The sequence below is a fragment of the Onychostoma macrolepis genome, chromosome 09, assembly GCF_012432095.1.
Source record: "Onychostoma macrolepis isolate SWU-2019 chromosome 09, ASM1243209v1, whole genome shotgun sequence".
NCBI classification, from domain to species: domain Eukaryota; kingdom Metazoa; phylum Chordata; class Actinopteri; order Cypriniformes; family Cyprinidae; genus Onychostoma; species Onychostoma macrolepis.
Genome location: NC_081163.1, coordinates 1,126,491 through 1,153,024, shown reverse-complemented (window position 1 = coordinate 1,153,024; position 26,534 = coordinate 1,126,491). Strand labels below are relative to the sequence as shown.

The 26,534-nt window shown below is 31.0% G+C and overlaps 1 long non-coding RNA gene across 1 annotated transcript in view; it reads left to right on the top strand.

The window, feature by feature from the left end:
- Window positions 1-20,858, top strand: part of LOC131546778 (uncharacterized) — a 41,467-nt gene extending 20,609 nt beyond the window's left edge. Inside the window, exons 3-4 of the long non-coding RNA XR_009272778.1 lie at window positions 9,351-9,694; window positions 18,209-20,858. This is a non-coding gene — a long non-coding RNA (uncharacterized LOC131546778). The remainder of the gene's footprint in view (window positions 1-9,350; window positions 9,695-18,208) is intronic.
- Window positions 20,859-26,534: the final 5,676 nt, after the last annotated feature.

Below are 26,534 nucleotides of genomic sequence, written 5' to 3'. Positions count from 1 at the left end.
TTTTTATTTTATTTTTAGGATTTCCATGACTTTTTCAAAAGTAAAAATACAACCATTTTTGTTACTTTTGTAACTTTAACTGATTTTTTTCTATAAATATAAAATATTTAAATATTTTTATTTTATTTCAGTTAAAGTTTATTTATTTCAAGTAACAACTTTTTATTCAATTTATTTTATATTGTATTTATTTATTTATTGAATTTTTATGGTTTTAATTTTAGTTACTATAATAAACCTGGTTTCCAGGCCTGAAAAAAAAGTCATTAAACAAGTAAAATCTGAAAAATTCATGGAATAATTTGGTCCAAATGTACTGTTGTGTTATTAATTTTGAATCTCAGTCTCCATTATTCAGCTGATATGTATAATTCAGAGTTATTATATGCTGTAATGTGTGTGGCTGAGAGATAGTCTTTGACACTTTTATCTCTGTGCTTCTCATTACAGATCTATCATATCATTATTGGCTTTTAATTGAGTAGTTTGTCATTAGTGTGGTGTTTGAAACAGACCTGTTCTACAGAGTCAGGAAATGAGAATACAGAGGTGACCTTGTTTGGACGTATGCAAATGAGATGCAAAACAGGTGCTTCCTGTTCCTCTCATTGGCTACTGCTTGATTTCCTTATGCTGCAAACTCACTGACTTCACTGTTACATGATTTACAGCTGTTTGCCTGATTTAGAGTTTCCAGTCAAGAAATCACTGGCTTTTTAGAATTAGAATCTCTTTTCTTTCAATTAGCACAGGTTTAGTGTTTGATTTTGGAGCTGGTTGATCGTAGGCCTCAATGATAAGAACTCATGCACCTCAGTTTTTGAATGAAAAAAAGCATTATTTGTCAATATATATTTGGCAATATTCACTCAAAAGATCAATGGAGGTAAAGAAAGTACAAAAAGTGAGCGAAGTCAGTAAGTTTTAGTCCAATGTGATGACAATAACTCACATTTACAGAAAAAAGAACCTCTTTGAACACAAATTACAACAAAATTAACAAATGATTGCTTATTACAAAGTATTTACAATTAAACACTGTAACTCAAAGCATTGATCAATCTGATTGACAAGGTTGTTCATGAAAAACATATATATATATATATATATATATATATATAATTTTACTTTATTAATTACTTGTGTGCTTTTTGTATTTTTAAATTTTTTAATACGACTATATATTTTTATTAACTTTTTTATTTCAGTTTTAGTTGTTTTAGTATGTAATTTGCAATTAATATGTAATGCATAATTTACATTTAATTAAAATTGTAGAAATAAGAAAATAAGATTTCCAGGTGAACTTGTCAAAATGTAGCGTTGGATTAGATTAGATGTTGAAAGTGTTGTCATGTTCTTGATGCTGACAAACGAAATCGAAGAGTTATTTCATTCTGATGAAAGCTTATGAATCCAAACATGTTTTTCCTGAGGAATAACACACAGCACGGACTCGCAGTAGACTTTCCTTCAAGCTATTTACAGCTGCCTGTTTGCAAAGCTGCACACAGAGACAGAAATCTCTGAAGCCTTCTGAGGAAAACTCATCAGCAGAGCCGATTTCTGATTTGATTTCTGTAAACCCAGATCCGCTTCAGAGTTCGACAGAAAGAGAGGATATCTTCACCACATGTGTCTGGCAGAAAACATCTCCTCAGTTTTGTGTTTTTGAAGCTCGTTGTCGTCATCGTCCTCTTAAACGAACGCCAGACGCCCTTCAGGTTCAGCCAAACATCTCAGCGAAGGCCAGAATAATAATGGAAATCATTGAGAAGTAAATAAGGAGCGCTGCGCCTCTTTAATGTGCTTTTAGCTCGAGCTCAAACTGCTAAAGTCTGTCCTGAACCTGCAGCACGAATGAATAACATACTTATTTATTTCTGCATTAAATAGTACGCATACTGTGCGGTTTGTGAGGGTTTTGTATACATGAAATATCCAGATGAAATATCCTTTTTTAGATGCTTTTTAAATGATGCCCTGGCAACTAGCTAAATATTTTTATTTATTTATTCATTCACAGTTCATTTATATCATTTTTATGGCTTCAGTTTCAGTTTTAGTTACCTATTAGATTGCTACTAGATTAAAAAAAAAAAAAAAAAGTTTTTGCATTTATTTGATCAAAAATACAGTAAAAATAATAAAGTGTTATTATAATTTAAAACAGCAGATTTCTATGTGAATATGTGCTAAACTGTAATTTATTTCTGTGATGCGCAGCTGTATTTTCAGCATCATTACTGCAGTCTTCAGTGTCACATGATCTTCAGAAATCATTCTAATATGCTGATTTGTTTTCAGAGTTTATTTGCATTCAAAAACTAATATGTAATGATCATTTGACAGACATAATTGTATTCTGTAGAGCTGCCGAAATTGATGTCGTTTCATAATTGATAAATTTTGCAATATTTAATGTTGAATTTTGCCCTCTTATTGTCCTGTTTATTTCTGTGAAGCTGCTTTGATAGAGCTTTAGAAATATGTGACTTGAGCAGAGTTGTTATCAAGTAACTAAACAGGATTAACTAAAACTTAAACTAAACTAAAACAAAAATAATAATAAAAAAATTGTTACTTAAAATAAAAAAAATGTTAACTGAAATAAAATAAAAATAAAAAACTCACTTTATTTCAGCTATAAACCATTTTAAATTTCAGCAGAAACATTTTCATTATTTGAAATAAAATATAAAAACTTAAACTTAAACATTTCTCATTTTAATTTACTTTAACTTGATGTACTAAAATAACTAAAACTAAAACGGCATAAAAAATTATAAAAACTACACTCTTTTTTTGCGTTTTCTCAACTTCTTGTTTTCAGTTTATACAACAAAAGGTTGAGAAAACTCAAAAAAATCTCCTGAAGCTGGTTGCCTTAAACTTTCAAGTTTTCTCAACTTTTGATTTTTATTTACAGTGTATAATAGACATATAATTTTTTTTTTTTTTAAACTACTAAAAATGACAAATGACACAGAAAAAATTTAAAAATAAATAAATACTATAAAAGTGTATCAGTAAGTAACACTGTAACTCAGTTCGATTTATTTGATTCCACGTGTCAAAGAAAACTTTTTTTTTTTATTCAATTTTTTCATGCAAATGTTTTTGCTGTTGTATAATAGGTAAAAATGGTGAAATAAGATGAAAATAAGAAATAATAAAATAAATAAAGTATGAAAAAATAACATTTACGAAATAACAACAAAGTATCATACATTAAAACCCAGAGTTTGTGTTTAGTAGACCGAGACACGAGTAGTCAGATGCACAGAGAATGTGTGAGAATATGAAGTGTAAAAATGAATTATGAGTATGTGAGGGATTGTGGGGTTTCATTTCCGCTGCGAGCGAATACTTTCTCTGTGACGTTAAAAGCAGGATCTGTCACTGTGAGGATTCTCACACGCTCGATTGCTGTGGGTCAAAAGCTTTAGTCATTAAAGCTCCTCATGAACCTGTTCAGACAGGAACACACTCGACTGCGGATCGCTTTCAGAACAGCGTAATATAACGTGTGTGTGTGTGTGTAAATCATCTATAAGCATACGAGGCTGCAAATGTGTTGGAATCTCAGATCCCATGATGCAATGTGCTCATCGCGACCTTTCATCTGCGATGGATGAAGCGAAAGTGATTCTGCTCACAGCTTTAAATGTACATGTGTGCGAGAGCATGCAGCTAGTTTTTACTCTAAAATTAATTTAGAATTTATTTGAAATTATTTCTCCATTTAATTTAAATTAGTAATTTAAATAAATGTATTTAATCTATTATTTATTTATATGTATGTATAATTTTTATTTAATTTATTTAGTTTAGATAGAAATATTTCATTATTTAAATATTTGAATTTATCTATTGTAATTTAATCTTTTATTGTGTTTGGGATAAAACTAAATATTGTTGCTCCGTAATAGTAAGAAGAAGAAGTAGTTGATGGTTTAACAGTTGTAATGTAAAATAAAATTTGTATTATATTTTCATTTTTATTTTTGATAGGGTTTTGGTAATTTTGTGTTTTACTTTTGTCATTTTATTATTTTTTAATGTCTATAGTTTATACTCATTTTTATTTCAGTTTTAGTTATTTTAATACATCAAATTAAACTAAATGGAAAATGAGAAATGATGCCTTGGCAACTAGCTGAAATAAATTGATTTTGTTTAAGTTAATATTTCTTTTATTTGAAGTAACAAAGTGCCTGAAGAGTGAAATATTACAATAGTAATATTTCTTATTTTTATATTTTATTGAGAAATAATAATAGTAATAGTAATAATAATACATTGATGGTTTAACATATGAAAATGAAGATATTAAGACAAAATAAAATAAAAATGTAATAAATAAAACTATTATTTAGTTTTTTGAATATTTAAAAAAAAAATTTATATTTATGTCTTCTGTTTTATTTATTTTAGTTTTAGTACTTTTGTGTTTTAGTAATTTATTATTATTTTTTAATGTCTATATCGTTTTATTATTATTATTATTATTATTATTATTTTCATTTAATTCCATGTATAATTATTTTAGGACATAAAGGTGAACTAAATGAAATAATTATTAAATTAATCCTGAATCAAAGCAGGGATGATGATGATGATGATGATGATGTATTTCATGCTCTCATATTAAGCAGTAACTGTATTTGGACGTTTAGTTTACAGCCATATTGATAAACATTATCACAAAATGTATATCCAAATTGTGCAGACCTATAAACAACTTAAATAAAGACAGCCATACATAATAGTATTTCAATTTTGTAGGTTTTGTTTACAATAAATGATTGTTATTATATTGTTTTTCTTAAAAACCTAAGTTCAAGTTCAAGTTCATTTATGTATAAAGCACATTTAAAAACAGCCACAAGACTGACCAAAGTGCTGTACATAAAAACAAACCATAAACACATAAAACATACGTACATAAAAATCATAAAACATTTGAATTTAAAAACTAAAAAGGAATGACAGATAAACGTTCTGAAGACAGAGTAATAATCAAGACCATAATACAATGTAATAAGAATATTAGTAAGCCAAACGAGGCCCACAGAAAAAGCTTGATTGAAGCTGGATGGATCTATTCTCCGTCTCCGCCAAAGTCCCTTTTTTAAATAATCTTTGATCTCCGCTACATTTGAGCGTATTATCTCAACTTAGTCATCGAATCACCACATCATGATAAATTACTTAAAAATGACAACATTTATGACCAGATGCGCATTTTTCCAAGAATACATTAAACACTTCTCAGTCCGGTTGAAGCATATTAAACTCGAACAACGTAATCCCGATAAAATAGAAACAAAGCCATGAAAGTCAGCTTTTGTTTAATATGTATTTCCCAGGGCACATTATACAACGTGCATTTACGTCATCACATTAATAATGCAAAGGAGAGCAAGTAGAAAATACAACATTACTTTAATAATAATAATAATAGCGAAAAAAATCACGTGGAGAGTCATAATGCACAGCCAGCACCAAACGGACAGAATGGCAAAGCTAACTGAATTATAACTTCCACCATTTAGAATTAAACAAACTTGTATTTGATGTCCCGAGCTGACCAAACAGTTAATTGTAAAATGTTTGCACTTTGTAGAGTACAGGCAGTTCAAGCATTTTCATATGATCTAATGTGTAAAAAAAATACTTTGATTCTCGAATTCATTCTTGTTAAGTATGAGTATCTCGCTGTTGTCACCGGAAAAACTTTTACCCTGCAAGCGCCAATCCGGAAGCCAAGAACACGGAAGTGTGAAAAAGGCACACGAGAAGATCTGAAGGCCGATAAGCTGCCCATATCTAGGCTGGTAGCATGAGAATGATCAGTAGGACTGAAAACAATCACCTCTGTTTTATCTTCATTTAACATTAAACATTTTTGAGCTAGCCAGATTTTGACCTTCTCTAAGCACCTTCGTAAAATACTAAGTGCTGAAGGATCTTTTCTCATAATAGCTCTCATAAATCTGGGTATCGTCAGCGTAAAATGAAAAGACACCCCATGCCTTCTTGAATGGAACCTAAAGAAAGCATGTACAGGGAAAAAAGGAAGGGTGCCAATATCGAGCCTTGGGGGAGGCCACAGGTGAGATGAGCAGCAGGGGAAATCAGAAAAATAAGTAGCCTTTGCAGATTTGGCAACAGACTGATAAGCTGATAAACTGTCTTTAAACAACTGAAATAAAATATATAATTGATCCTTTTTCCATTTGTGCTTGGCCCTTCTACAAGCTTGTCGTTAGAGTCTAGTATCAGAATTTTGCCACAGAACTGTAAGGTCTGTTTTGGGGTTCTGTTTCATGTTCTGTTCTCATGTCTTTTATTTTGTAATTGTTTCACGCTGTTAGTGTCATGCTTCTCTTGTCCTCTTGTATTCCTGCTATTGGTTCCTCTGTTCAATGTGTCATGTTCTGATTGGTAGTCTTAGTCATGTGTCCTGTCTCTCATTGGTTGATTCTTGTCATGTGACCTGTATTGTTTGCTATAAGTAGCCCTCTTGTTGTCATTGTTCCTTGTCGTGTATTGAAGTTGTAACCCGCCGTCGGGGAGTCTAGTTTGTCCATGCCATGTCAAGTCTGTTCAAGTCAAGTCTTTGTTTGGATCACTTTGTAAATAAACTGCATTTGGGTTCTCACTACGCTCGCCTTCAGTGGACTGAATCTTTACAAGAACAGATTTAAATTTGTGCTTATAAGATTTTTTTATTTTACTGTGGTATACTGCAGTAGAAATAGTTCTTATTTTATTTTCATTTTGCAAATTTTATTATTTTTGTAATTATTGTTATTTTATAGCCATATTAATATAGAATTTAGCCAAATTGTTCAGCCCAACACAGCAAATCTGGATTTTTCTAAATCACTTTTTCAACCACAAACACAATTTTTATCTGAAAAAAATCGCAATTTATTAGATTTATTTAGCCGTACGTTGAACGCAACATCCTTGAAAGTCATTATGGATGAGAAAAATTGTAAAATGCATAAATGTAAATATAATGGACTGTACAGAACTAATAATACATAAAATGATTAACATGACAGAATAGGACGATCAAGATTTGTGTGCATGTCTAAACAACAGCAGAAATGTGATTGACTCATGTTTCATCTGTCTGATTAAACAAGCCTCTATCAATGAATTTGAGTCTGAAACAGAAGCTTTACTGTCCGTGATTCTCTGCTTCTTATTGTTTGTCCTGCTCTCAGATCAGATCAGACCAGAGGCGTTTTTGGGTCACGGTGCAGTAGTTTGCTGTTATTTTGGTCATTGTCACCTCAGGCAGTCAGAATGACGTCAGTCGATCGTTACTAGACCCATTTCTGATTAAAACACTATTTATATCAGTTTAATCCAGATTATATGTGCTCAGAGCGTCTGAAGAGCGTGGCGGTTGATTGATGTTTGTAATTCTGAACACCTCCGTGATCTTCAGATGAGTCGTGTATTATTCAGAGTGATTGATGATGATAAACGTGTTTAATGAGAATCAGCTGTAATGGGGTCAGTGTGACCCTGGAGCACAAAACCAGTCATAAGGGTCAGTTTCTTTCAAATTAGATGTATGCATCATCTTTCCATTGATGTATGGTTTGTTAGGATCGGACAATATTTGGCTGAGATACAACTATTTGAAAATCTGGACATTTCTGATGAAAAAATTCTTATTGTTTTGCACATAATATACCTGTACATACAATTGTCAATTTGTATATTGTTATTCCTTATTTACTTGTATTATTTTTTTATTCTTCTTTTTATTATCTGTTTTTTGTTCTGTCGCTGTCATTCTGTTGCACTGCGGAAGCTTCTGTCACAAAAACAAATTCCTCATATGTGTTAACATACCTGGCAAAAAGCTTCATTCATTCATTCATTAAAAACTATATATATATATATATATATATATATATATATATATAAATATTGAGAAAATCGCCTTTAAAGTTGTCCAAATGAAGTTCTTAGCAATGCATATTACTAATCAAAAATGAAGTTTTGATATATTTACGGTAGGAAATTTACAAAATATCTTCATGGAACATGATCTTTACTTAATATCCTAATGATTTTTGGCATAAAAGAAAAATGTATAATTTTGACCCATACAATGTATTGTTGGCTATTGCTACAAATATAGCTGTGCTGCTTATGACTGCTTCTGTGCTGCAGGGACACATATGTGCTCTGATTATAATCAGAAGATGATTGTTTATATAAATACTTATGAATAATATTAATCATAACAATAACACTAATAATATAATTATTTAATAATAGGAACAATAACAATGTTCTATATACATAAAGTGTTTTATGTGAATGTATGTTATAAATATATAAATATTTAATTACAAAATTAATAATGCTTTTGCATAAATATTCATTAATAATAGAAAAATATAAATATAAGTATTATAATAATCAAAATAGCAACAATGAATCCCAGAATCACTTTACAGAAACAGAGGATGTATGTGGCTTAAATACAATTTAATAAAATAATTGCATTGCTGATTATGCTGAAATGGCTTGTGCTGATGTAAAATCAAGGTTTTTTTCCAAAAGAAAAGAATAAAGTGTTGAGAATGAAATTGACAAAACGGTTTGCTTGTCTGATTAAATGCAGTCTTCCTAAAATACTTAATTAAAACGGGTATTTGGAATAGTACCTGTTAGACTAGTAGATGCTGGACCAAGACTATAGATGTTAGACTAGTATATGTTGGACTAGTTGATGGACTAGTACTGTAGATTCTGGACTAGTAGATGTTGGACTAATTCTGTAGATGTTGAACTGGTAGATTTTGGACTAATACTGTAGATGTTGGACTAGTTGATGGACTAGTACTGTAGAAGTTGGACTAGTACTGTAGATGTTGGACTAGTTGATCGACTAGTACAATAGAAGTTGAACTAGTAGATGTTGGACTAAGACTATAGATGTTAGACTAGTACATGTTAGTACATGTTGGACTAGTACTGTAGAAGATGGACTAGTATTGTAGTTGTTGAACTAAGACTATAGATGCTAGACTAGTACATGTTGGACTAGTTGATGGACTAATATTGTAGATGTTAGACTAAGACTATAGATGTTAGACTAGTAGATGTTGGAATAGTAGATGTTGGACTAGTTGATGGACTGGTACTATAGATGTTGGACTAAGACTATAGATGTTGGACTAGTACAGTAGAAGCTGGACTAGTAGAAGTTGAACTAGTAGATGTTGACTAGTCCTATGGATGTTGAACCATTACTATAGATGTTGAACTAGTAATCATTCTGTGAATCTGTGCTCTGTGTTTCATGTCAGCTGCTGTTATGCTGGTTCCTGAAGGTCAAACTGAAGACGGGTTTGAGACTCATTTTGCCACTAACTATCTAGGCCACTTTTTGCTGACCCGCCTTCTGCTGGACAGCCTGGTGCATTCTGGGAAGGATGGCTCATGCTCGAGGGTCGTCAGTGTCTCATCCTCCGCACACTTCGCCGCTGACGCCCGTCTGCAGGATCTTCTCAGCATGTGAGTGGAAAAACACAGCACACGTCTGCAGTGGAAATCAGTGACCCGAAGCCAGACGTAATCTGCAGATCTAGAGCGCAAAGATGCTGGAATAAATCACAGATAGGAGCCATCCGGCCTGGAGCGAGAGGGCTTGGTATGTTCTGTGTCACATGTGATCGTACATCATAAACACGGGAGATATGGCTTCATAAATCCTGTTCATGAATCCTCCCGCAGCACAAACGCCCTGTTCCACCTTCAGACCTCAAACCCATTAAACACTTACATCCTCAAAAACCATCAGTGCAGCACAAGGGAACTTTACTAAATCAACCCCTCTACTTATTATTGTTAATGAATGATCTTCTGCCCCTCCTGAAGATCCTCTTTTACTCTCCTCTAATGCCACAGTCCAATATATCTGAAATATATGTTAATGGATTTTTTAATGGAGGGCAGATTAGTTTAAAATTTTTAAATAAAAAATAAACTTTAAAACCTTTTGTAAATGTAGTTTTTATATGTTGTTTATGTATAGTGTAGATATTTATATTTATTTATTTACCTTTCACCCTTTTATTGTTCACGTTTCTCATGTTTGCTGACATCTATCTATCTATCTATCTATCTATCTATCTATCTATCTATCTATCTATCTATCTATCTATCTATCTATTCATCTATCTATCTATCTATCTATCTATCTATCTATCTATCTATCTGTCAATCTAGCTGTCTGTCTATCTATCTATCTATCTATCTATCTATCTATCTATCTATCTATCTATCTATCTATCTATCTATCTATCTATCGTTCCATCGTTCCATCGTTCTATCATTCTTCATCTATCTATCTATCTATCTATCTATCTATCATCTATCTATCTATCTATCTATCTATCTATCTATCTATCTATCTATCTATCTATCTATCTATCGCTCTGTCTGTCTGTCTGTCTATCTATCTATCATCTATCTATCTATCTATCTATCTATCTATCTATCTATCTATCTATCTATCTATCTATCTATCTATCTATCTATCTATCTATCTATCTATCTATCTATTCATCTATCTATCTATCTATCTATCTATCTATCTATCTATCTATCTCTATCTATCTATCTATCTATCTATCTATCTATCTATCTATCTATCTATCTATCTATCTATCTATCTATCTATCTATCTATCATTCTATCGCTCTATCTATCGTTCTGTCTGTCTGTCTGTCTATCTATCTATCTATCTATCTATCTATCTATCTATCTATCTATCTATCTATCTATCTATCTATCTATCTATCTATCTATCTATCTATCTGTCAATCTAGCTGTCTGTCTATCTATCTATCTATCTATCTATCTATCTATCTATCTATCTATCTATCTATCTATCTATCTATCTATCTATCTATCGATCTATCTGTCTATCTATCTATCGATCTCTCTCTCTCTCTCTCTCTCTCTCTATCGCTCTATCGTTCTATCTACCGCTCTGTCTGTCTGTCTGTCTGTCTGTCTATCTATCTATCTATCTATCTATCTATCTATCTATCTATCTATCTATCTATCTATCTATCGATCTCTCTCTCTCTCTCTCTCTATCTATCTATCGTTCTATCTATCGTTCTGTCTGTCTGTCTATCTATCTATCTATCTATCTATCTATCTATCTATCTATCTATCTATCTATCTATCTATCTATCTATCTATCTATCTATCTATCTATCTATCTGTCAATCTAGCTGTCTGTCTATCTATCTATCTATCTATCTATCTATCTATCTATCTATCTATCTATCTATCTATCTATCTATCTATCTATCTATCGATCTATCTGTCTATCTATCTATCGATCTCTCTCTCTCTCTCTCTCTCTCTCTATCGTTCTATCGTTCTATCTACCGTTCTGTCTGTCTGTCTGTCTGTCTATCTATCTATCTATCTATCTATCTATCTATCTATCTATCTATCTATCTATCTCTCTCTCTCTCTCTCTCTCTATCTATCTATCGTTCTATCTATCGTTCTGTCTGTCTGTCTATCTATCTATCTATCTATCTATCTATCTATCTATCTATCTATCTATCTATCTATCTATCTATCTATCTATCTATCTATCTATCTATCTATCGATCTCTCTCTCTCTCTCTCTATCTATCGTTCTATCTTTCTATCGTTCTATCTATCCTTCTGTCTGTCTGTCTCTCTCTCTCTCTCTCTTTCTATCTATTTATCTATCTATCGTTCTATCATTCTGTCGTTCTATCTATCGTTCTATCGTTATGTTGTTCTATCTATTCTTCTATCATTTGATGCATGTCTAGTGTCTCAGTCTATCATCACATATATCACTCTGTTGTTCTGTTTATACCGCAGTAAATATATTTGCAGAGCAGGCAGGACTGTTTTATGTTGTTTACACACGAGTGATGAATAAATATGCAGTAATGTGAAAATACAGAGCAGGGTGTGAGACAGACAAGTCAAGAAGCCTGTAGCTGCAACATCACAATTTGCCACTTTAATTTCCAGCAAAAAATGACTATTTCTCATGATATAGAGTCAGTCATAATGTGATATTAGATCTGTGTCGTACCCTATAACTCTGATTTTCCTTTGTCCTTGCAGGTATTTGTTTCTAAGCATGATTTTATTCGGTTGGTCTGTGCTCATGTTTCACTCCAGTGAAGGCTGTTAGTTTGTTGCTCTGTGGACAGATAAATGACCGTAGATGAGCTGCGGCTGACATGACCGTCATATTCCCAGCGCTTCAGGCTGTGTGTCGGTGTGTGTCAGATTTAACTATTTTTAAACAGTACTTTTATTTTGTTTTTCAATGAAACCGGCACAATGTGGATTGTCACAAAGGATACATGTAATGCTCAGTGTTGTGACGGTTAACTAAAAGTCAAACTCATGAAGCTAAAAAAAATCATAAAGCTAAAATAAAATAAAATAAGAAAAATATTAGACGACAAACAATATTATTTTAGTAGGCTATAATATACCATTATAGTTTTTGTAAATGTTTTGATTGATTTTAGTTTTATATTTTGTTTTTAACTTAATTTCAATATACTTTTATTTTTAAATGTTTATTTAAAAATTTTTTTTTAATAAAAATTCTTAGTTTTAATTTTAGTAGATTTGTTGTGTTTTTGTTAGTTTTAGTTTTTTATATGTCTGTATATTTTTTTTTTTTTTTTTTTTTTTAGTATTAGTTAATTTAGTACATAAATTTAATCTAAAATATAAAATTGTAAAACTTAAAAATATAAATTTTGCCTTGGCAACTAATTGAAAATTGAATTTGTTCTAAAACTGCTAAAACTAAAATTGAAATAAAAATAAATTAAAGCTATGTAGAAAGATTAAATAATAATAATATGACAAAAGCACATAAAATTACTAAAACTATTAAAAAATTACTTTAGTTAATGTTTATTTTATTTAAAATAATAAAAGGTTTTTATGGTTTTAGTTTTATTATTATTATTATTATTATTATATAACAATAATAACCCTGATGAAAAACTAAAATTACAAAAATTAAAGCTGAAATAAAAAGTTAAAGCTATGTAGAAATATTAAAAACACAAATTAACAAAAAGACAAAAGTGCATAACAAAATAATTTAAAAAATTTTATTTAATGTTCATTTTATTTAAGTAATGAAACTGTTTTTTGTTTTTTTTTAGTGTTTTACTTTGTTAACAGTGGTATACCTGATGGAAAAAAATAAAATTTTTGCTTTGAAAACTACATTAAATAATTTAAACTGAAGTAAAAAAAAAAAAAAAAAAAAGAAATATTTTAAAGAAAAAAACAAATAATAAATAAAAGCACATAAAAATGTTTCTAAAGCTTAATCTAAAATTAAAATAAAATGAAAATATAAATACAAAAACATTAATGAACAAGACTATATATAATACTAAAACAACACTGATAATGCTTTGTTAGAATTTGTGTGCAGGTCTTACACTTCAGTTCAGTGTGTTTTACAGAAAATCATGATCTTAATGTTTATAATATCTTAATAACTTCATGTCTTATAGTCCCATTTAACAGATTAGAGCTGGAAGGTTATATAGTTACATTTTCTGACAATAAAAACACTCAAGCCATTGAGATGTGCTATATAGTACATAATATTGCTTTATGTGAGCGTACTGTATGCATGCATGCAGATAAAGCAGGATATAATATATATTGTATAACTTTATATACTGTGCTTTAAAATATGTATTATAGGGTTAATATATATATATATATATATATATTATATACTGCATAATAAGGTTATTGTTGTTAACTAAAGCCTAATCCAAAAACACTAAAAACATTTTTGTTGCTTGAAATAAAATTAAACATACTGAAATAAGATTTTATGAAATTTATGAAGTTTTCAATGCAACATTTATCATTTTCATTAGTTTATGGTGATGTATTAAAATAACTAAAAAAAAAAAAAAAACTAAATAGACATATTTAAAAAAAGTAAAATTAAGATGAAAGCAGAAAATATGAAAAACAACTTAAAATATTAACAAAAACTGTAACAGTATCTCAATGATACTAAAATAACATAGATGATAGATAGATAGATAGATAGATAGATAGATAGATAGATAGATAGATAGATAGATAGATAGATAGATAGATAGATAGATAGATAGATAGATAGATAGATAGATAGATAGATAGATCTATTTGTTTAATTGTCTTGAAAATAAAGGCTTGATAAGAAAAAAAAAATGGTTTTAAAAATAATCTTTATTTCCTTTCAAGAAGACATACTTTCTTTTCTTTGTGTTTGATTGTGATGTGAAATGTGCCTGATCATGACTCATCAGTGGAATTATGAGATTATGGATGACTGAAGTTTCTAAATCAATAAACAGTGTATTGATTCCTGCAACCGCACAAAAAAAAAAGCTCGTCATGTTCTTGATTTAATTAAACGGGCTGTTTGTGTGTGAAGCCCTCGGGGAGTCGAGCTCCTCAGAACCGCCTTCGTGTTCCAGCAACCATAAATCCAGATCATTCAGAAAGCCATGTGATGAATTCATTTCTCCAATCGTTTCTGTGTGTTTCTGCATTAGCAGGGCGTTAAAACAGAGCCGGAAGATTGACGCTCATTTGTTGCAGATGCTATAGTTGGGTGACGCTGATGTGAGGAGACACATCTATTGTCCGATTAATCATTCAGGGCACTTCCTTTAACAAACCAGCTCTGGGAAGCGTTAATCAAACATCAGACGTCACGCCAGTGTCCTGCTCGCTTTACTGTATCCTGTCAAGCTGAAACAGACAAAAATAAATAATATAAAATAAAGAGAATCATTGAAAACGATACATTAGTAGCATGAGATTTTCTGTATTTCTTAGTGTCTTGTTGCAGTACTTTCTGAACTGAAAAAAAATTATACTATTTTTTTTTTTTTAAGTAAGTGGTTGCAAACTATTTATTTTAGCTACATTTAAAAAATAAAATCATGTTGAAAGTTAGTCAACTAAATTTGTTTATTTAAATGTAGCTAAAATAAATTGATTGCAACCACTTACCTTAAAAAAATGACGTAAATTCAATTAATTTTAATATTTTATATTATTAAATTTAATATTTCAATGAAATATTATTTTATTATTATTATTAAGTTCTCCTCATTCTCAGCAGTCACTCTGAATTTGCTTTAGATGATCATTTTCTGTAAAACAGGATCAGTCTCTTTATCATTGTCATTTTCACAAACTAAATATTAAAATAATTATATAATTTTAAAACATCCCAGTAATTTAGGTAATTTACTCACTAAACATATTTGTATAATAATAATAATAATAATCAAAAAATCCAATGATTGTTTGTATTTAAAGCAAATAATAAAAATACTGTCAACTAAAGTTAACTAAAGCTTTGAAAAATCATGTTACTTGAAATAAAATTAACTTTAACACAAATAAATAAAAAACATAAAATAAAAATATTAAAAAACATACTTTTTTTCAGCCAAGGAAACATTTCTCATTTTCATTTGCTACACTTACTTTATGTACTAAAATAAGTAAAACTAAAAACTAAAAAACAAAACAAGCAAAACATAACAAAATTACTAAACCTTTAACTAAAATTAAAATGAAAACATAAAATGTAAAAATAAAAACTCAAAATGCAAGTGCAAACTATATTATACAAATATATTATATGAATATTATACAAACCTGCAATAATTAAATACGTTAAATAAGAACAATATCATTTATGTATTTAATCCCATTTTATTAACTGATGTCTTTGCTGCTGACCTTCAATGATTCACTTCTATCATACTAATAATCATAAATGACACATTTGTGTTTTATTTTAGTTATCACTGAATAGAGTTGATCTTTCTTCTCCTGCGTCGTATTCTTCATGTGATTAGTTTGATCTGCGTCCTCTACTGTACAGACGTGAATCTACATCTCCTTCAGTCTGAGCCGCATTCACTTCACTTTTAGTGTGAAAGAGCTTTACATTTGTACAAGAACAACTTTTTATATTAAACACAAACAAACAAGCCCTGCCCAGATTTACAAAGCAACTCAAAAGTAACGCAACGCATTACTTTCCATAAAAAGTAAGTAACCTAATTAGTTACTTTTTAGGGAGTAACGCAATATTGTAATTAGTGCCGTCAAGCGATTAATTGCGATTAATCGCATCCAAAATAAAAGTTTTTGTTTACATAATATATGTGTGTGTACTGTGTATATTTATTATGTACATATAAATACACACACATACAGTATATAGTTAAGCAAAATATGTTAGGTTTTATATTAAATATATTTAATGTATAAACATAACATATTTTTCTTAAACATACACATGCATGTGTTTGTATTTATGTATAGATAATAAATATACACAGCACACACACATATATTATGTAAACAAAAACTTTTATTTTGGATGTGATTAATCGCGATTAATCGCTTGGCAGCACTAGTTGTAATGCATTACTTTTAAAAGTCACTTTCCCCAACACTGTCAGTGATAAATAACAGCACTATCTTATATCCGTGCCACTGGAGAGTAAGACATGCATCTATTTATGTCCATTTATAACGATGTGCATGTAAACGCTCGTTTATCAGACATGAATGTGTGTAAATGCAGAAGCGCCGCTCTTGTGTGAAGTGCTGTGGATCACTGAATGAGTGAAATATTGCTGATGTTGTGCACGAGTGTCACTCGTTACTCTGATGCATGATCATGTGAAGCGTGTGAAATCTCACAATCATGTGCCGCTTGGTTTCTCTGAGCTGAAGTCATTCTTCTGTCTTTGTCCTTCATCTGTCCTTGCGTCTGGGATTGTGCCGGTCTGTTTAATAAGAGATAATGATTGGTGTGAGTCAGAAGTAGGCCAGCTCATGCTTTATTTTTAACAGGAACATCTTCTGGGTGATGAATACTGAATATTGCTTTTATTGTCCATATACTGCTGTTAAAATCTTCCCAAACTCAATCATTTATACTGTGTTTGAGTTCATGGATGTGAATCAGCAGATGCCGGATATTTCCTCCTCTTCTGTTTTTGCACAGGCCTTCAGTCGCATTTTCACAAACTAAACATTAAAATGATTAAATAATATCCCCACTAATAATAATCAAACCCACATGATATTGTAACTCAACATTCACAGAATTAGCTATAAATTAGTCCACTATAATAATAATAATAATAATAATTGTTCTTATAATAAATGGCTAAATTATTGTTATTATCATTGTTTTTTATTTATTTATTTAATTATTGTTCTTATAATTATATTATAATAAAGGCCCTAGGAACTCCTGGTTTATGTGATTAGGGTTACCCTAACCCTAATGTATTATTGTTATACCCATGTTATGATGATGATGATGATAATGATAATAATAAATAAGTATAATAACAATAACAACAAAATAATAATAATAATATTTATTATTATTATTGTTTTATAATAAAGGGCTAATATATTACTATTAGTAGTGGTAGTAGTAGTAGTAGTATTGTTCTTGTTCTGTATTACTATTATAATAAAGGACATATTATTAGTAGTATTAATTATTTTATACTGACTGCTCTTATAATAATATTATAATAAGGTGCTAATTTATTATTATTATGGACTAATTTATTATTATTATTATTATTATTATAAGGGGATAATTTATTATGAGTATACTGACTGCTCTTATAATAATATTATAATAAAGTACTAATTTATTATTATTATTAATTATATTATAACAAAGTGCTACATTATTATTATTATTATTAAAGTATTATACTTACAATAAAGGGTTTTATTATTATTATGATTATAATTATTTTTATTACAATTCTATTATACATGGCTAATGTATTATTATTATTATTATTAATATTATTATTCTAAGATGTGTTAGTAATTAGCGTCTGTCAGCAGATCCCTAATATATCTGCCCAGAGACGGATCCGCTGATAGACGCAGATTTGAAACGCTCTCGTGTGTCTCGGTGAAGAGAAATGTTGGTGAGGAATGGCCGGTTTTAAAATGTCATTACCGCCCGGCACCGAAGCCGGTCCTCTGAGAACACTAGTCCTAATGCAGACTGAGACTGATGAGCGCTGTGTTTGACCTCCAGACTCCGGCTGAAGGCTGAGGTTTCTCCGCATCCGGAAGGAGTCGATGGATGGTCCTCAGCAGCGTCTTACGATGAAGATCTTCAGGCTGGACTCTGGAGAAACACCTGCGATCTGCTGGACCTCCAGGACTCGGAGCTCCTTCGCTAACATCAGCGCAGCTGAAGAATGAACGATGGACAATCTCACACCGGAGAACTGTGAGGAGTCGCGTCGCTCCCGTTATTTATGCTTCTTCTGAAGGGCTCGGCGCTGTTGGAGGATCACTGTGAACCACTGTGAGTGTCGAGCTTCAAAGCTCCTTTCCAGCGAAATCTCCTGTGCTGCTGTACTTCATTCTCTTCACACAAACCTCTGCTGCGTTTCTTTGGGCTCCTGATCTGTATTATTAACCAATGACACCTTCTTAAAAGTCAACACGACGGACTCATTCCCTTATATCCATGCTCTTATTGTGAATGATTCATCAGTGCGCGTTATTTCGAGTAAGTAATACGTTTGTCTTTGTAATCGTTCATCGTGTTCCCCAGCTAACTGGAAACGTTCCTATAACGTTCTTTAAAGGTTATGTGAATGTTAAGACAGGCATTCTTAGAATAATGTTTTAATCTACGTTCTCGTAATGTTGAGCGGAAACGTTCTCGGAATATACTTACGATGTTATTAGTACGTTCTCGGAACTTCATGTTCGATAAGATTCATCAGTAGCAACAATGTGACGTTCTCGTAACGTTATCAAAATGATCAAATGGAATGCAGTTGTTCTCAAACTTTTTAGGCATTTAACGTCTTTCTGCGTACCCCTTCTCTCACGCTAGTCACAAAGTATTTTAAAAACGTGCATATCATTTGTATGCAACCTATTGTATATTTTTAAATAAATGACTAACCGATGCACATGTTGAAACAGATGATGCAACCCTCCTCTCCTTCTACACTTTTAAGCGTACCTGTTTGCCACCTTACCTTATATTTTTCCCTTCTCTTTTATTCCACATGAGTTTGAGAACCGCTGCTCTAATGTTCTCATTACCAAGAAAATCATGCGTATAACTACGTCAACTGTGTTTAAATGTTGAGAGGACATTCAAATGTAACATTCTCATAATGTTTTAAAAATGATAGAATGTAACATTCCTCTAACATTTAGAAATGTTCTTTAAACATCAGAACGGGTGATTTGAGAGAACATTTAAATGTAACATTTTCACAATGTTTTCAAACTGATAAAGGGATTTTTTTCACTAATTTCTGCAAGACAAAGAAAAAAGGTTCCTTAAATATGATAAAAATTGGTGTTGTAAAAGTTAAGAGAATGTTCTCATGCTGCAAAACCAGGAAAAATTCTTAATACATAAACATGTGTTTTCAACATGTAAAAAAAAAAAAAAAATTTAATGATTTCAAAATGATAAGATGGAATATTCCAAAACCAAAAAGAAACATTCTTTATAAAAATGGGTGCGTTTTCAAAATGATTGAATGGAATATTTCTCTAATGTTCACATAACCAAAAAGAAACGTTCTTAATGCATCAAAAAATCTGTACATTTTCACATTTAAAAAACATTCAAAATAACGCTTTCACAACTTAATGTTAATGTTGGCAAAACATTCTTAGAAGGTCTTTTGTTAGCTGGGTCTAAACTCTCTTTCGTTATGATTAAAATGGTTTGCAAACAGCGTTTGATGTAGAGTTTTACTGTACTGCTCAACCTCTTGTGAACAGCAAAAACACACCGTTGTGCAATCAATACTTACATTTATTAACAATGATAACTAAGTTATCAATTATTCCTCCAAGTGTTGTTCATAAATGCAATTTTTCACAATGAAATTAACATGCATTTGATTTACAGCAGGATTCAGAGTATGAGCGATTCATTCACAGTCCATCATTTTAAGAAAACATCCATATTTTCATGTTCAGAACTCTTGAATTTATCCTTTCACAAGACTGAAATGCAGAAGCATGATTTGGTATATGACAAGCTCATATTGTTATTCAATCACACTCATGTTCAATGGTGCCAAATGCAAAATTATACTAAACTTTGAAGGAATAATTGAGTGAAAATGATCGACTGTCCTGCAAACACAAACCCGAACGAATTTCTCTCGTGTCTCACTGTCAACGTTTTTCTATGAAAATCTAAGAAACTGAAAGAAAGCAGGTGAATCTTGGAACTACGGACTCTGGATATTGATTTTTGAATTTGCCTAAAATAATAACAGCGTTGCATCTTGTGTTGTCTGATGTTTTGTTTCTGAACTCATGCTGTAAGCGTAGCTCTCTTTGATTCAGGTCTGCTGTGTGATATTAATTACTGTAGGTGTTATTAATATTCTGTACTCTGATGTCAGTGTCATGCGTGTTGTGTTCACACACGTTCATTTCTTCAGGATGAAGCGCTGATCACAGATGATGGTTCATCTTCATCTTTCAGAAGCTGTTAGGATTAAAACAATTTGCACTGTAAAAAAAAATAAATAAAAAATTTGAGAGATTTGCTAAATGCTTTTATGATCTTGCATATGAAATGCACTTTAGCAAGTATAATTTTGAATGCAGGTGACAGTGTGACATTGCACAGGTAAATCTCACAATAAAAAATAAAAATAATATTTAATCCAAAAAATAATAATAAAATGAAAAATAAAGCCACTTTTTTTTATTATTAATTTTTTTTTTTTTACACAGTGAAATTTTCATGACACTTTCATGGATTGTAAAGCATTTAAATATGATAGTACTTGGTTTTTTAAAATAAGAAAGAAAAACACTTAATGTCATGAAACTAATGTCTCAAAGCAGAAAATAATTTATTATTTTTTTTACGTTCCTTTTTTCATTTGATTTTGTGGTTAAATGTGTCCTTCATATATTTTTCGTGAGATTCTCCTGTACTTTTAAATACTTGACATTTACTCTTATTAAATGTGAGTTCAGGCAGAATGGAAGAAAGAATTTAAAATATACGTGATTGAAATTTGTTGCTTTTATTTTCAGTATTTTCTTCCAAACAAATAGCATATAGTATGAAAATCTAACTGTTCAGTGTTTAAGCATCAAAATTCTTTTGCATCATTTTATGAATCCATATGTGACTTTCCGGAATATTTTACCAAAGCGAACAAATATGAGATTCAGCACATTTTGTTTATAAGAGTTATGTATCATCGCTGAATTATGATGTTGATGATTATGGCATAAAGGAATTTCTGTCGTCACTGTGATTCTGAAGATGTTCAGTGTTTTCTTACAGAAGTTATTTAATGTGCTTTAATTTGTTTGTTGTTTATGAAGACCTGATTACCCATGAGCCTCTTCTCTGAGCCGATTCACATGCAATAACTGGTAAATATACCAACACTTGTTTTTTTCTCTGTGATGAAAAAGTGAAAAAGCCTCAATCATCCCGTCTGAATATTCCATATCAACGTTTGCAATAATAATAAAAACATGTTGTGTTTCTTTAAGAAGTCTGTCCTCTGTTAAATGTTCCAAACTGCTATTTTTTTTAAAAGTTATATAAATGTTAGGACGAAATGTTCTTATATATTTAATAACATTGAGAGAAAATATTCTTGGAACAACATTTGTACTTGAACAGTTTTTGTAACCTTTAAATAGCTTTCTAATCATGACAGAAAACTAGACATTCAGTGTTTTTACAATGTTAAAAATAAATGTTCAAATAACAAAATTTTGGGTGAAAAGGTTAGTAGAACGTTGTAAGAAACATTCTTATAACCTTTAAACAACGTTCTAATCATGACAAGAAAACTGAACATTTTAATGTTCTTAGAATATTAAAAATGAATGTTTAAATAATGTTATATTTTGATTTTAAAAAGTTAGCAGAACGTGGTAAGAACGTTTTTGTAACCTTTAAACAACGTTCTAATCACGTCAAGAAGACAATGTTCCTAAATGTGTTCGCTGTGTCGAAGTGACTGATATGAGCTAAACTCAGCACAAGAAAAGTGTTTTATAAGCATCTATATTTGGGAAGAACCTGCTAAACTCGAGTGACTCTAATGTTTCAGCTTCAGAATAAGCTCCCAGATCTACAGAAACACACACGTGATGGAAACGCTTCAGCGACGCCATAATGAAGCCCTGACTCTATTAATCAGCAGCTCCCGGTGTAATTGCAAACAATAGCCGGCAATTAAATGTCAAGAAAAGCACAATTAAACGTCATTAGCGTCTGCGTTCCTGTATAAAGACTCCAGATGTGAGCCGATCGCTTGACACGACTCAGTTGTTGCTTTTATTTCATTTCTTCTTTCACAGAAGAGTGGCTGCGTTTAGAAAGAGAGCAGCAGTGTGTCGAGAACACGAATAATTTCACTCTTATTATTATCTTAGACGAGAAAAGAATCCTGCGTGCCAAAAGACGCCAAAGGCACAAACTTACACAAGGAAATAAATAAATCAAATTATGAGAAAATTGTGACTTTTTTTCACAATTCTGACTTTTGTCTTGCAATGGCAACTTTATATCTCATAATTCTATTTTTTATTTATTTATTTTTTCTCCACCATAGAATTAAAATAGAGAAGGTAATGATGGCTTTTACTTTTTTCTCCTTTTTATATCTCAGGATTGTGAGATATAAATTCTGAAGGACAAAAAGTCAGAATTGTGAGATACAAACTCGCAATTGCAAGAAAAGGTACAAATTCTGAGACAAAAAGTCACAATTTATTTATTTTATTTTTATTCCATGGCAGAATTTTTTTTTTTTTAAATCAGGATTGCGAGAAAAAAAAATCTAAATTTCAAGATATAAATTCATTGTGAGATGTAAACTTATATAATATATTATATATTATATAATGCTAATATATAGAAGGCGAGCAATACAAAACACTTAAGAAAAATGCAATTCAACAACAAAAGATGTAACATAAAATCCTAATTTATATATCTGATATGACAAAACTAAGAAGAAACAAATATTTCCATGAAAAATAACAGAGAATTCTGGGAATGAAAATTTTTACTTAGTTTTCACTGTAATTTTTTTATATGTTTTTGTAATGTGAGAAGTATTAAAATTAAAGGTTTACTTTTTTTTAATAGTGTGACTTTTGGTGAGTTACTGTATATTGAATCCAGTAAATTTGAGCCCCATAATACTAATCATGCCCAGATTTGAAACCTATAAAAACATGTATTGCTATGTGTGCTTTATGGTTTGATTATTTAACTGTTGAAATGAAACCAACTGTTCAGAAATAAACAGCAAGTCAATGATTATTCTTCAGTATAATCAATAGACATGCATGTATGTGAATTTATAAAATGAGAAGGATTTGCTTGAAGAAAGCTGTCTTACAGTCGCCGTGATGTGGCTTTCAGAGACGAGACGTGAAGAACATCAGACGGACACCGAGAGCCGACGGCGGCGTCCTGCGATGATAAAAACACACGGAGTGAATCTGTGACGCGGCGAGGCCTGGAGGTCACAGGAGTGACATTTACACTGTCGTCGGGTTCAAGAGCACATTATTAACACCTTCTGTCATTACAACCCTGCGTCTCGTCTGAGCTGCTGTTTTCCAAACGCTGGATAGATTTCGTGCCGGTGTTAAAGACTTTCAGTTCACATCATTTAATTGAGCCAAATGAACATTTTCAGTGCAGTCAGTCATCATAACATTTTGCGTTTTGACCTGCAAATTCTATTTCTTTAACATTTTATGCAAAAGTGTGCAAAAACAGCAGATCATGGTGCTTGCAACGGCCAGGTCATGGGTTTGATCCCATGTGCTTTTGATTATGAGTAAGTTTCTTTGGATAAAAGCATCTGATAACAAACTGATAACATTGAAAATGTTTTTTTAGGCCTTTGCAGCTTCCTTTAACATGAATATGTGGGTCAAATTGACCCAAAACATCATAATCAAAATCAAAATTTTGTATCGATATTCCACAACACACATTTTTATAAAACACACACAAAAAAAAACACTAATGTGGACTCGATTCAGTCTAAAAACAAATGATTTGGTTCAAATAAATATGTAAAAGTAATTAATTAACTCAATTTTCATCAGTCTTTCTGAGTTAAACAAAAACTACATTAAGTTAGAAGAACTTAAGATGTAGCAGAAAAACTTCATTTTTTTAACTGATTACTCAAAATAATCAAGCTGTTCCTACTAATTTGAGCATAATTAAGCACTGGCCTCAGGCTTCAGTGTTCTGGTCACCATCACTGACCTGAAGATGCATTTAAACAATAAGAGACACTCTGAAATAACGAGGAGAATCTCAGCCGACTCGTTTAGCATTCAGACGCACTGAATGAATGACGGGTTTCACACACATTCTTCTGGAGGCAGGTTAATTACAGTCGTAATCAAGCATGCGATAAATGCAGCATGATCACCAGCGCATGACTAATGGAGTTCAGCTGAATGTCACACAATATGATCTGACTGAATGGAAAAAAACGTTCTGTCCTTCTCTCTGGGTGGATCTGTGAGTCTTTAACCAGCACCATTCAACTCATGCATGAAGATCGTTTGCCATCAGCTCTTATTACCTGCAGTGACGACGTGTGGGTTCGAGTACATTGCTGAAATTTTAGATTGTTTTCATATTTTTCTAATCAAAGACAAACATAAATAGCGATGAAAGCCAAAATATTAAGTGTCACAGATGTATATTTACTGAGTAATGCACTTTTTTGTAGAGGGTAAAAATTTTCAGCTGAGATTCAGAGCTAAATTACAGGAGGGTAAAAATGACTTTAGAAAGACGGAAGCATCATAATGTTATTTTTACACAGAGATTGTAAGCTCTATTAGTGAAATCTGCTGACTTTAGCAATCTTTGTTGCATTATATGCCAATGGTGATAGTTCAAAAACATGATAAAAGCACTTTTTATGTGCTTTTCCCCAAAGTTTGCATGCTTACAACTCGAGAAGTATTAAAGATGCTGAAATATCCTTTTGGATTCTGGTTCTTAACAAACTATTCTGTTGTTATCTTCATTTTAAAGGCCCAATGTGGATCAGACACAAACATACAGGGATCTCAATGTGGCTGCATGAGTAAATCGTTCAAAAATGGAAAAAGCACATTTTGAGTTTTCCTCAAAGTCTGCATGCCTGCAACTCAAGATGTATTAAGGATATCTTAACATCCTTTTAGATTATGGTTATTAACAAATATTTGTTTTAGTATCTTCATTTTTAAGGCCCAAAATTGTTCAGGCCCAGAGATATGGGGATCTCAATGAGACTCCATGTGAAAAATTGTGCCAGTTTTCAATGGTCGAAAACCAAATGTAGGTTACTTTGCATACAAATGATACGTGTAGTAGGAGAACATCATGATCAGCACAGACAGAAGAGCAGAATGAAATCAGAACAAATTCTGGATGAAATGAACTTTTGCTTCTCTGAAAACGAAATATTTCTGCAGGAATGAGTTCTGCTTTATTATGCTGTTTAATTATCACCCAGTATGATCAAGTAGTGCGGAATAATTATAGCTTTAGTGGTGAACAGAAACTACAACAAAGTAATGAACAAATGTTCTTCTAGTAAAATTAAAAGAACATTAAATAATTAAACTAAAATTAAAATGAAAAATGAAAATATACAAATAAAAGCTAATTCAAAATATTCATTATAAAAGAAAATTATTCCAGTAACATTAAAAGAATGTTCATTTAAAGCTATCTGGTCTTTAATGATGTTCTCAAAAAGTAAACTAAAACTAAAATTTAAAAAAAAATTAAAATTAAAATAAAAAAATAAAAAAGACAAAAACATGTAACAAAATTACTAAAAAAAAAATTAAAATGAAAATTGAAAATATAAAAATAAAAGCTAATTCAAAATGTTAATAAAACATATCCATCAAACATGTTGTTCATTGAACATTTTTATGTTTGCAAAATGATAAAATGTAATGTAAAAAAAAAAAAAAAAGTGTAAAAAAAAAAAGGTTTTAAAATGTAAAAAAAAAAAAAAACCTGATCATTTTGAACGTTGAGATCATTCAGAAATAACATTTTCATAACACAAAACATTCTAAGAACATCTTTGTTAGTTGGGAAGGCAATAAAACACAAAGTATAGTGTTATAAATTTATGGTAATATTTAAAAAATGAACATTAAAAAAAGGTTATTGTGAACGAACGCTAATATAGTTATGATCATAGTTACTGCTTTTGGTGAGAACAGTGTGTTCTTCTGAATATAATAAATGAGAGGCAGTTCATAAACGGCCAGCACGTGTTTCACAGCTCTATCCATCATCTTAAAGCATGTGCAGAAGTATTTAAGTTGCTTCTGAT